Source organism: Drosophila pseudoobscura, chromosome X, assembly GCF_009870125.1.
Source record: "Drosophila pseudoobscura strain MV-25-SWS-2005 chromosome X, UCI_Dpse_MV25, whole genome shotgun sequence".
In the NCBI taxonomy this organism is placed as follows: Eukaryota; Metazoa; Arthropoda; class Insecta; order Diptera; family Drosophilidae; genus Drosophila; species Drosophila pseudoobscura.
In genome coordinates this window covers 62,312,151-62,324,863 of record NC_046683.1, presented here as the reverse complement: position 1 = coordinate 62,324,863, position 12,713 = coordinate 62,312,151, and the positions used below count along the sequence as shown (strand labels likewise).

Genomic DNA, 12,713 nt, shown 5'->3' with positions numbered 1-12,713 from the left:
AGTAAGTCTACCGTTTAATGAATATAGAACAAGCAAACTTTCAGTTCAATTGATTCGTAAGTTACGCTTTTACTTCTGCAACGTTCACTCTTTCACTCTTAAGATTTTCGTCCTCTCAGTGTTGAACCTTTCTTTGCTGTTTCTGCATTTGTGTTAGCTCCTTTTGAGATGCTTTTTTATGGGGTGCAATTTTCGGCTGATTTTTGTGCATTTTTCCATAAATTCCCTTGGCATTGAGTTGGCCGAAAGGCAATTTTCAAATTATTAAACACTCCATTATGAGGGCGGTCTCTGTCGATTTAATTAGTTTATTATTTGCATTATAGAGAGTGTGTGGTTATTGTTTGTGCGTGTGTGTGTGTGTGCGTGTGTGAATGGAGCTGTCGAAATTTTCTAATAATTATTATTTATTTCCTGTTAATCATTTTAGCGACGGCGATTTTTAGCTCGCTTACAATTTTAATTGCGTATTTTTGTGCCCTCTCTGAGTGTTAATTAATTTTGCGCCTGTAACGATGTCAGTTGCAATTGACTGAAAATGGAAAAAAAAAGGGAGCGGGGGTGAAGGGAAAGTGAGAGGGCAAGCGAGGATCGTCGCCTTTTAATTAGACTTCAGTTTCCAATTAAATAATGCTTTTGCATTAATTAATTTTCAATTTTTGCTCGCTCGCTACTTACCCCGTTTTATCCTGGCAACCCCGTCCATGCCCCGAGTTGCATGTAATTTGTACAAAATTAATTAGAAATGTTTCCCTTAGCCACTGCCGGGAGGGAGAAGAAATCAAATCAAATGAGAACTGTCGTGCGCCAAGAAAAATAACTCGAGGTAAATAAATAATTGAATTCATTAGGCAAATGAAAAACTCTGTCACGAAGTCTAGAGACAGATAGATAAAAATAGAAGGAGAAAGAGGGGGACTAAGAAACCGTAACCATTCTCGTATTGACCCAAATCCAGGGGATAACCCCTCGGACAGGCGCCTGCCAGGACTGTTAAAAACGTAAAGACAAATACATAAAATGCCTGTCACCTGCCCTACGTCACGCCCTTCTCAAGTTCGCTGCTCCTTTACGGCTGCTCATTAGTGACGAGAATCGAACAGCCCGACTAAAAACTAACAACGGTAATAGCACACACACACTCGTACTCCTCCCACTCGTAGTACCCATGTAGCTGTGGAGGGAGCTTCATCAAAGGCAGCACAGGATATCAAGGATATATGTACATGTGTGTAGGTAAGCGAAGGCGGAGATGCAGGGAAAAAATACGAAAAATAACAATGGCCACGACAAGGAAGCAAACAATGCGACAGAAATAATACATCGACAGAGACATGGAAAGAGAGGGGAAGGGCAGGTGAGTTAAGGGAACAGAAAGCATGAGGAGGCCCCACTCATACACTCATACACTCATACACTCATACACTCGTACATTGTGGCCACATTAAAGGTGTGCGCTGTGGTTAGGAATCGCGCGCTCCCTCTCTCTCTCTCTTTCTCTCTCTGTGTGTGTGTGTGTGCGTGTGCCTGAATTTTTGTTAGTTTCGTAGATATCGCATCATGTTAACAAAAGCAGAGCCACAGGGATGGAAGCTACAGCTACAGAGTTACAGAGCTACAGGGAGGAAAGGGCGTTTGCTCAGTTGGGAGGTGTTATATCGATTCGATGCCATGCGAGTATTTCGAGCAGAGAGCGAGCGTAATCATCGAGAGGAAATGTCATCTACGGAAGTGGAAGCCTGGAATATGTATCTCATTAAGTTGTGATACCCGCTTGATTGATGTTATCCAATTATCTGGCGAAGCTGGAACCCCAGCAGCACCACCACCCCCACATCATCCCACTCAAATCAAAACCAGACCAAACCAGACCAAAACCCGTCCAATTGGGGAGTGCCTGTGCTCGAGCTCGAACTCGTATCTACCGCTAAATTGCATTGCATAGCTACAAGCTGAAATTAACCAGGAAACAAAACAGGCCAAAAAGAGCATTGAGCCAGGGGGGAGGCAGAGCCAGAGGCTCCTTGAGAGCATAGACACGCTACACGCTTAATTATGCAGCAAATTAGGCCCGAGACGGGACTAAGAGTGCAGTAGAAGGTGGAGTCGGTGCCTGGATCCCGAGATGATGAAACGAAATTATGCATTATGCATGGAAAATATGCAGTGCCAGCAGGCCAAACTCGGCGAGGCCATGCTCCATTACACGTCAACCAAGACGACAACGAGAACGACAACGACGAACTTGGCCACCTATGCACCCAGGCCCGGGCCAGCTTGCAACTCTCTCTCTATCCTTCTCTCTCTCTCTCTCTCTCTCTCTTAGGGTAGACTTTATTATTAAATCCGAAAACTTAAACGCATGTGGAGGAGAAGCAGCGCAGCGCAGCGCAGAGCAGAGCAAAGTCCTCTTCCTGGCAGCTCTCGAGAGTGCACTCAGTGCACAGTGAGTTATTAACACGCTTTGCCACATTTGCTGCCGAGCTAATGTGGCTTGGTTTAGTGGCTACCCCAGTTCTCCCCTGTCTCTGTCTCTGTCTCCTTCTCCTTCTCCGTTTCGGGGGCCATGCTCCTGTGCCTGTCATTATGCTAAACTAAACGGCAGGCAGTGCTAGAATTTGCACCCGCAACCAGGTAGCCTCCTGCCTCCGGCCTCCAGCCCCCTGCCACCATACCACTATGCCCCAGCCCAGCCCAGCCCAACCCAACCCAACCCCTTTTGCACGTGCTCTTGCCAGGTATAACGGCAACATTTCCGTTGCAGCTTCCGCTGCTGCGAGCGCTTTATAATTATTTCGCCTGGCGGGCCTTCAGTGGATGGCATATGCTGCCTGTTGCCAGGATTGTCAGAACATGTACGTGTTGCACATTGCAAGTGTGGGTGGGTTGTGGTGATGCGACGGGACTGGGTGGGGTGGGCTGGAAGACGGCGGGAGTTATAAGCTTCATTAAGCATATGTACAGCACGTTGTAAGCTCTCTCTCTGTCTCTCTCTATCTGTCTCTATCTCTCTCTATCTCCCTCTATGTAGGAGTATCTGCGGGGGTCTCTTGTGTAGAGCTGGCTGTGTGAGTTGCATTTAAGCATATTTAACAAAAGGATTTGTCATTAACGCTAAAACTTCTACACACACAGATGGATAATTAAACGGGGGTTAATGAAATTTTTAATTGCTGCCAACTCAAGTTCAAGGGATAAGCAGACACTTTTGTTGGGAGCACGAGCACGAGCACGAGTATGTGATAAGCCCGCTCTGGATTCGCCCTTTTAAAGCCACTTCTGGCTGACATTTCTATTAAAAGCCATCAACTCATGGTCGCCTCAAATTGCTTTGACCTTTGTACACCAGATGCGACTGTTCGTACTCCTCCTCCTGCACGAGCCCGCACATAACTCTCTGGGAGGCGGCTGGAAGGGGGGAGGGGGGGAATTCTTCCACACGCACATTAAGTCACGTTTTCGCACCATTAACCCATAAAGAACGAGACCCCGAGCAGGAAGGAGTGGAAAGCGGGCAAGCGGGGAAGCGGCAAACTGAGCCAAGAAGCAGCAGAAGATTTACAAATATTGAACTTTTTCTGCTTCTGGATGCTGGCTTTCGAGTCGTAAAGCAGTCACAAGCATATTTTATAGATTTTAATATGCGCGCTACATAGCGCACATGCCCCACCAGCCCCAGCCAGCCCCATCCAGCGTCACATCAGCATCATCCCTGGCAGACTCCATCTCCGTCTCCGTCTCCAGCCCACCCATGATTCCTGCCTTTTAAATTCACGCCGAAAAGTAGGCAAGGCTTTCTTCTCGGCTGATTTTTTCACCCTTGTCAGATACCTCCGCGTTTCGTTTCGTTTCGTTTAGTGACTTCTCTAGCCCCTCCCACCCCCCCCTCGACTGGTGCCGTGCCCCCTGACAGGGTGTCAACGTGACTCCTGTGTGGTGCGGTATGTGGGGTATGTGCGCCTAAAAAACCCACTTGATAAGGGTTTATCAATGCGACACAGTAACTTAGTGATTTACTCGTGTGTGCGCAGAGTTTTTTTTTTAATTTTGAAAATTGAAAAAGTGACTTTTGCTTTCCCGACGCGACTCCAGAGTGCCAGGGTGACGCTTCCGGGTGTCCCCGGGGCTTAGGCTGGGTTATGGAAATGTAATTGAAACTGGCTTACGAGCAGATCCTTGGGGACTGAAAGATCTATATTTATATGCTTCATCTGATTCGTTGCCTCTTCGGCTTCAACTATCTTTAATTGTCATCGCCATTGACTGCACTTTCATCCCACTCTCTACTCTCTACTCTCGAGCCTCCAGACTCCCTCTGCCAACTATCACTTCAATCTGGCAACTCACAAAGTTGCCAAAAATTCTTGTGGCTCTCTACGGTCATCTCTTACAGCCCTATAGACGCTTCAATCCTCCCATACATACAGAGAGAAAAGAAAAAAGCAAAAATGTTGTGCGAAAAAGCGCTTTTCATCTTATGAAATCATTTTTGGCTTTCAAGGATTTCTGAGAGCACACACAAAAAAGAAACCAGGCGGAGAACGGCCAAAAGATACACCTGCATAAGCGAGCCAGAGTTTCCAATGCTATTTAAAATAAATAACAGCATCCACACACACACACAAACACACTCACACACACACACACAAAGTGAGAGAAGAGAAAAAAGCAAATAAATTGGTTTCGTAACCGCAAAAGCCAAACGAGCTCGGAGAAGGAGAAGGGGAAGGCGAAGGAGAAGGAGGCTACCTCACTCACTCACTCTCGCACATCCATTCAATTCAATCAGACATCAAGCATATACAATTTTCACTCGCAACACAAGAATTATACAATCAATGGCTTGCCAGAGAGCAGACTATCCAGCTCAGCTCAGCCCCGCACCGCGCCGCCTCGACTGTCCCCACCTTGCCTGCCCCAGAACGGGTATCTGGCTGGGAAGGAAATAAAATGCGGCAGGCACGTTGCAACACTATTACTTATTTCGTCGAGCACACAGACAGGCTGAGGCACAGGCAGAGGCACAGACGACAAGGACGACGTCTGACTGAAATGAACTACGTTTGTTTGTGATTGTGTGGCCGTGCCTGTGCCTGTGCCTCTGCCTCTGCCTCTGCCACTGCCTCTGCCTCTGGTCGGGTGAAAGCAGGTGGGATCAGAGGTGGGCCGAGGTGGGTTGGCAGTCTAAAAATGCAATAATCTTTCAGCGCCGTCGTCGTCAGCGTTTAAACGTGACTTTTAAGCATGATGTTGTAATATTTTAACCTGACTAAGAAAGGAGGAATGTAAGGGGAGAACAGCAGCGAGCCACAGGACGAGGGTTGCTCCTCCATTGTGTGTTTGGTTGCAAAATTGTTACAAATGCCCCCAGCGTGCATTTTATGGCCAGTGCGATAAATAAAATGTTGCAACAAACACGAGCACACACACACACACACACACTGCCGGAGAGAGGGTAGAAATATGTGCAAATAATATGGGAGCAGTCCCCGGCAAAAGGTAGTAGTAGTCCTACGGTCCTCTGTTCCTGCTGCTCTCCGCCTAGCTGGCAGGCAGTCAGACAAACAATAACATAAATTTCGTTAGCTATTTTATTTTGTGCCCCCTGCTACCCCGTCCCCAATCGTTCCCCCTCTCTCTCTCTCTCTCTCTTTCTGTGGCAAGTAATTGTGCAATATGTTTTAGAGGATGGCTGGGCGGAATGGAGTAATAGCTGCAGCCTTGACCAGAACGTGATGCGGGCAGTGAGGGGGTCAGGGAGCTGCTAAGTAGTGGGAGTCCAGCGAATATCGGGAGAGCGTTGAGGGAGTCTTCCTTTAAATTCGGACTATTTCTCTGTTCACGGGTTAAAGGTCCGTTAAGCTGCTAAATGTTTTGCCTACTTTGTCTGTCATTACAATTACTGTTGGCCATTCTTCTTCAGCTATGGACCCGGGGACCGGTCTCTCCTTCATCTTGTTCTGGGCTCTCGGCTCTGGGTTCTGGGTTCTGCTTTCTGGGCTCTGTTTTCTGTGTTTTGTGTGCTGTTTTCAGCGCTCTCCTCCGCTGTGCTCTTTCTCCTATGCGTAATTGTAATTGCAAAGGCTTCGAGGGTCTCTTCGTTTCCTTTCCTTTCCTTTGCTCTGCTCCTCCCTCCGTTTCACCTCCTCTCTGCTATCTGTCTTGGACGGAAGCTTAGACAAGTTTGCTGCTAAGCCAGCATAAGACCCGCAAGCATTTCATATACCAGAACGGAAAAGGCAACAAACTACACAACTCGCAAGTGTATTTGTGTGCTCGTATCTGTGTGTGCTGTTCTCTCTCTGCTTCTGTTGTTATCGTTGTGGTTGTGTTTGTCTTAGTTAAATTCCGTAAAGCGTAACGGGGCAAACGAGGCTGAGCCAGGGACTGCATTGAGTGTGGCTTAAGTGTTCATCGACTCAACCGCAGCAGAAACGCTTCTGCTCGCTCTATCCTTCCCAACCTCTCTATCAGCCCTGGCACACTGCCACCACCCCTCCGGGCTGTCAATAGTCTCGGGTCTGCTGCAAGTTCAATTAATTGCGCGCAACGAACAAACAAACAACAGCAACAGCGGCAACAACAACGGCAACAACAACCACAACAACAACAACAACAACAAGAACGAGGAGAGGCAACCACAAAAATTAAATTAAAGTAGAGCGCACATTGTCTTCCCTCTCGTACTCTTCTGGCCTCTCTTTCTGCCCTTCTGCAAATGAGCGATGTGCATGGAGAGAGTGCTAAAACCCTTTTGTTTGCTTGTGTGAGTAACTGTGGGGTACGAGTGTGTGCATACACACACACACGTACTGTACACATGTATGTGGGTATGTTCGTTTGGGGCTAGATGAAGACGTATGGTTATTGTGATGACTTGGAAAATTGATAAATATTGCACAACACATACACACATACACATACACTTGCACACACAAATACATACATGCACACGTGCACAGATATACTCGAAAGAGAGAGAAAATATAATTTAATTAAAATGTTTCATGTAAGACATGTTTATTGAACCATTTTCTCTCAAAACTTCCCAAAGCAATTTGATTGACGGACTTCACTTGGTTTTTGTTGTTGTTGCTGTTGCTGTTGGTGTTGCTGTTGTTATTGTTGCACAAACTCACATTCTCTTAATGGTGCTGTTGCACCCTACCTACTTTTCAGGCATTCTCTCATTGAAGTCGTTGTTTGTTTGTTGCTTTTATTGCTTTTATTTGTTTATTTGAGGCATCAGCTGCTGTCAAGGTGTTGAAGAGTGTTCAACGCCCCGAGTTCTCTATTGATTTGTTGCCTTGAGAGCGTGTGCGAAGTGATTGAATGTGTGTGTGTGGAGAGGGTCCTGTTGAGTAGCGGCTGTTGTTTTGCACGGCTTGGGCAGGACAATATTTTTCAATTAGCAAGGCCGATTCGTTCAGTCGGCCAGAATCTATGATTGAGAGCCTTGTTTGTAGTCGAAGCTTTACCCGAATTTCCGCAAATCGCTAAAAAAAATTTGTGATAGATTCTTTAGCTGTTAGATTGTTGAACAAAAATGCTGAAGTAACTATTAATTAATCATCAAATAGGATATATTTCTGTGGATTGTTCTTGCGTTATAAACACTAAATCGTAATATCCTGTGTTCCATTGTTGTGGTAATTCTTGGCAATAGGCCTTGTTGGTATTGCTAACATCTAGATTATTTATTTATACTTTAGCCTTACATATATCTTGAATATCTAATCACCATTATTTCCGTATATGTCGTGGTTGTCGTGTATTTTATAATATTACCTATATATCGTGCGTACATCATATTACTATATATCCCCAAAAATATTATATCAGCTATAAGACTTTGATGCTTTTGAACATCAGCCATAAAATACTCGTACTCGTACTCGTACCATATTGTAACTTAATTTTCGATGATTTAACTAACACCCTAGCTATACCCCCCACTCCCACACTCCCTTTTAAAACTAATCTAGTTTTTCTGTTCAATTTTTCCCCCTATAAAGTTTTTATATCTCTGTGTTGTTGTTCCTTGATGTTGTCAGTAAAAATATAAACGAATAAAGTGGAGAAAATCCAAGTCTCTAAACGTTGTGCTATATCTGTGTATATCTCGTATACCTACCTACCACTACCACTGCCAAAGATTTGAGGCGAAAAATAGATTGCAATTCGTTATAGTACGGCACGTAAATATTTGTTGTGCGTAATTTTGCCGTTGCTCATTTTCCGTAGTGCAAACAAAGATAAAATTAAAATTAAATTAAAACAGTTGAAAAAGGACTGATAAACAATTTAATTAATTAACAATAAGCGACAACATTAAACATTCAAAGTAAATATTTCACCATAGAAGCCCCAAAATAAGAAAACTTGCAATTAGAAAAAAACAACAGAGATTATAAAAATTTTATTTATTCTTACTTTTTCTCTTTCTTTTTTCTGCTCTTCTCTTTTTTTGCGCAAAACTTTAACAAAACAAAACAAAAAAAAAACCACAAACTTCCATAAATTTGTACACAAATTTAGCAAACTTCGTGACAAGCTGGAAAATGGCAGCATTCAACTAAACACAACAGCCGATACGATACCGCTTTCCGAGAAGATGGTCGATGACAGGGCTAGGAGAGTCGACCCAGCAGTAACTAATAAATTAACCAAGTGATTGAATAGAGTCAAGAGGAGAGAGATCAGTGAGGAGTTGAGTCCATAAGTTGAGCTCTAAAAGCATCAAAGTTTTTACTGATATCAACGTAGTGCAAACCGTAGGCAAACGATCATTACCAAACCTACCTGTAGTTCAAAAAGACAGAGCTTTGACCTCTCAAATCCTTCAGTTTAAGCCGGCAAAGTGCGGACCTCTAGCACGACAGCAGGGCTAAAAAAGCTAAACGCATTTAATATTTAAAAATAGAGACACAAAACACTACAAAGGGTAGAGGTTCAAGAGCAAAAACCAGACTAAAGCCAGACCCAACAAAAAGTAAGCATATTTATGAATACTCTAAAACTAAGATAGCTCTTTAATTAGTTTTTAGTACTTAACGATCGAGTACCGGATGCCCTGGCCCGATGGCGATTTGTGGCCCGGTCTATTGGCCATTGCGGGCAATCTCTTGGGTGAATGGGACAGCCGGTCTCAACCTCATCTCAACCTCATCTCCGTTTCGTGCCATATGCGCTGCGTGGAGTTATAAAAGCGGGACATAACATATAAATGCGGGAGCGTTTGCAGGACGGGCTCTGCCTAGAGCTCATAAACTTAAAATTGCGCTTTATCGCGGGAGATGCTCAGCTTTCCCCTTATTATATATATGTATATACATACTTCTACGAGCGAGTACGAGTATATGTATATGAAATAAAAAACAAATCTGCACACACATAAAGCGGCAGCCACAAAGAGGACATTCCCCGGGTGACATTTCCCTTTTTCTCTATCCATTCTTCCCATTCTCCCCATTCCCTCCATTCCCTCCATTCTCGCCATACTCTACATACCCCCTCCATTCTCCGGCTCTTTTCGCTTTCCTTTCTTTAAACATTTCACGGGGTCGGACGGCGGACACTTTTATGCGTTTGAAATGAAAATGCCATGTGCCATTAACATTATCCCTGACGCGTCACTACTTAAAATAAAAATTTCTATATTTTTGTATATATACACGGTACACGGGTATCTGTGTGTGTGTATAAAGACAGCCAGGGAGAGCACCTTTTGGTCGTGGCTCGCCTTTTATAGCCAATTTCTGGTTACCCCCAGTGTGCAGCCAATTTCATGTCAAGCTGCAGCAGCATCAGCACCAGCAGCACCGCAAAATGATAATCCCGGGGTCATAAAAAGAATTTTTACTTTATATTGACTTTTAGTGTGATAGTCGAGGCAGCTGAAAAAAGCTGAGACAAGGTGCACATGAAATGTTAATGGCATGTCAAGATTGTCTTTCCAGAGAGAGCGAGCGGAGGAGGACGGGGAACAAGCAAATTTATTGCCACCTGCAACTTGAAATGCAAATGGAAGAATGCCCAGGGATGATCTTAAAGGGATGAAATGGAGCCCCGGCAGGCGCAACTCCTTGCCCCATCTACTCCATTCCATTGCCATTCCACAAGTCAGAGAAAAGTTGATCCTTTTCAATATTAATTAACACTTCAATACCACAATACCGAGGAGAGAGCGCCGAGGCCCAAGACAAAGTTTTCCTTCTTCTTGTTTCCGTTTGGTCTGCCGCTGACTGCCGCTGACTTTTGGCTCCAGCCAAACAAAAACTTTTGTGCCTAAAAATGTGACTATAGAAATGTCTGCCACTGTGCATACCCACAAACAAAGTCACGCTGACACTAATTAACAATTAGGCGCATTTTAGCGGCATTTTCCCCAACCTCCGTTGCTCCGTTCCCCCCGCTGCCCCGCTCCTCCGTTTCCATTTCCATCCGAAAGGCTGTCAGCGACTTGAGCAGGAACTTTGTGAACTACTTACAAGGCTAATAACTAATTTACTTCTGACTTTGGCTAAACTCCATCCTACTTTCCGTCATACTGGCTCGGCTCTTGTGCCATTTGCAGAGTTTGTCCCCAGCCTATAGTCGAGTTTTACGCTTATTACTCCAGAATTTCAAACTGACAAATAAACACGTCTCTTAAAGTGGGAAAGCCTGAAAGAGACCCAAAGGATTCCCTGACAATGGCAACAAAAGCCACCGAGAACAGGCCTTGCACTTTTCGGTGTCAACGTCTTTCGGGGGCGGGAAATGCCTGCCTGCCTGCCTGCTGCTATCCTGACTTATCTCTAGTCATATATAAACGTCAAGTCGTCGACGAGACGGAACGGAACGGAGCGGTACGGTATGGAATGGAATGGGATGACTCGGGAGACTTTTGACAATTGCCACACAATTGTCGAGCCACGACACCAACTGTTTGCCTCCGTCGCTGTTGCCGTCTCCATATCCGGACCGTTCTGGGAGTCATAAAGGAAAAATTTAGCTTATTTGCTGTATAAATACTGACACCTCCGACGCGTCGGCTGTGCAGGGATGGCCTTTCCCGTCTGGCAGTCTGGCAGTCTGTCTGAGTGCCATAAAAATGGGATGTGGCCTGCAGCGACGCTTGGCTCTGAATGTCGACTCTTGACTCTTGCCTCCCGACTCTCGACTCTCGACTGGGCCCAGAACAATTGCCGGCAATATTGATGGGGCAGCAGCTGATGCTGATTCCGGATGATTCAGGCCTGGCATAAGGCAGCAATCTAGCGGAATCGTTTTCATTTCAATCTATAGGAGAGTGAAGAAAGCAGCTCCCTCCCCAGCTACCCATGTCTATTCTGATCTGAGTATCTGTGAGATTTTTACATTAGCCTCGTTACACGTCAAATGAGTGTCACTAATTACATATTAATTAGTTTCCTTTTACCAGTCACTCACTCTCCTACTCTTTCCACCAGTAAGGCAGGCACATCATCAATCAAAAAGGGCAGCGAACACAGCCAGAAACATAGAGAGTCATAGAGAGCGGGGGGTCCACTAATAAAATATAGAAAAATGCAAATGAAAAACTACTCAAGTCCAGGGCTCAGACTGTTGCCCTTCACTTAATCAATGTACATAATTTTAATTAAATTTTCATTACAAGCAGCAGGGAAAAACAACAACAGAGCAGGCAGCAGCAGAAGGCTGAGCGCCGGGGAAATATTAAGCATACGGCTTGGTGCTCATTTACCCATTTCCTGCCTAAGTAATTACAATTTCAATAATTTATAGGAAAATAAACGTAGTCGAATGCACTGGCCAGACAAGTCCAGATGCTGAGATACAGAGATACAAAGATACAAGCCGGCAGAGGCACTGGCAACAGAAGGAGACGTTGAGCTGATGATGCCTTCATATTTCAATCAATTTTTGCCAAGCAAATATTATTCGTAGACAGCCCGAGTGCTGTCCCACAAAGTTTTGTAATTATAACGGAGAGAGTCGAGAGCTAGGAAATCCCCACAAAATAATTAATAACTTAAACATATTTACATAGCATTCTGAGCTATCTGCTGTAATCAGATTAAGGACTTTTCAGATATGAATTGGTCGCATTATGGCAGGATCTCAGCTCTCAGCTCCTTCTCCGAACTTAGACAAAGCTGTGAAAATTAATGGAGTATTTATTTGTTTGCTTAATGATTTATTAGCTGCAATCAGAGTCGACTCTCTTCGAATGCCAAAGGGTTTTCAGAGAAGAGTTTAAGCCATGGTCAGGGGAATTCCAGAAATGTGAAAGTTGCGGCATGCAGAAGCATTCATTCACCTGAACTAACAGAAACTCCTCCATTAGCCTGCCCTAATCTATTCAAATAGCTAGCCTCTTCTCTTTCTCTGTCCCTCGCTCTGGGAGAGAGAACTAATCCTCAGACGCTCATTAGCAACCATTAAATGTCAATTTACATGTCAATTGGCAACAGTGCACAGCCACCCTGCCAGTCACCCAGCCAGCCAGCCAGCCAGCCAGCCATCCAGCCAGCTAGCCATCCAGTTAGTACAGCAAAAAAAAAAGCGGAATAAAGAACCTGAAGGGAATGGGACATGTGCTTTGAGCTTTGACTCTCGCGTTGTCAACGACGCTCTGTTTAGTTTTTGTTGTCTCCTCTGGCGCCGCTGTCTCCGCTGTCTCCGTTGTCTCCACTGACTCCAAATTTTTTTGTATAATTTATAGACGC

The 12,713-nt window shown here is 44.8% G+C and overlaps 1 protein-coding gene across 42 annotated transcripts in view; it reads left to right on the top strand.

The window, feature by feature from the left end:
• Positions 1-12,713, top strand: part of bru3 (bruno 3) — a 316,608-nt gene that overhangs the window by 229,588 nt on the left and 74,307 nt on the right. For 3 of the 42 annotated variants that reach the window (XM_033381831.1, XM_033381830.1, XM_033381823.1), the window contains exon 4: positions 8,539-8,992. The exons of 38 other annotated variants lie outside the window; for them this stretch is intronic. The gene's annotated coding sequence lies outside the window, so the exon portion shown is untranslated. Of the gene's footprint in view, positions 1-8,538; positions 8,993-12,713 lie in introns of those variants that run through there. One more of the 42 variants, XM_033381832.1, reaches the window with a different exon arrangement.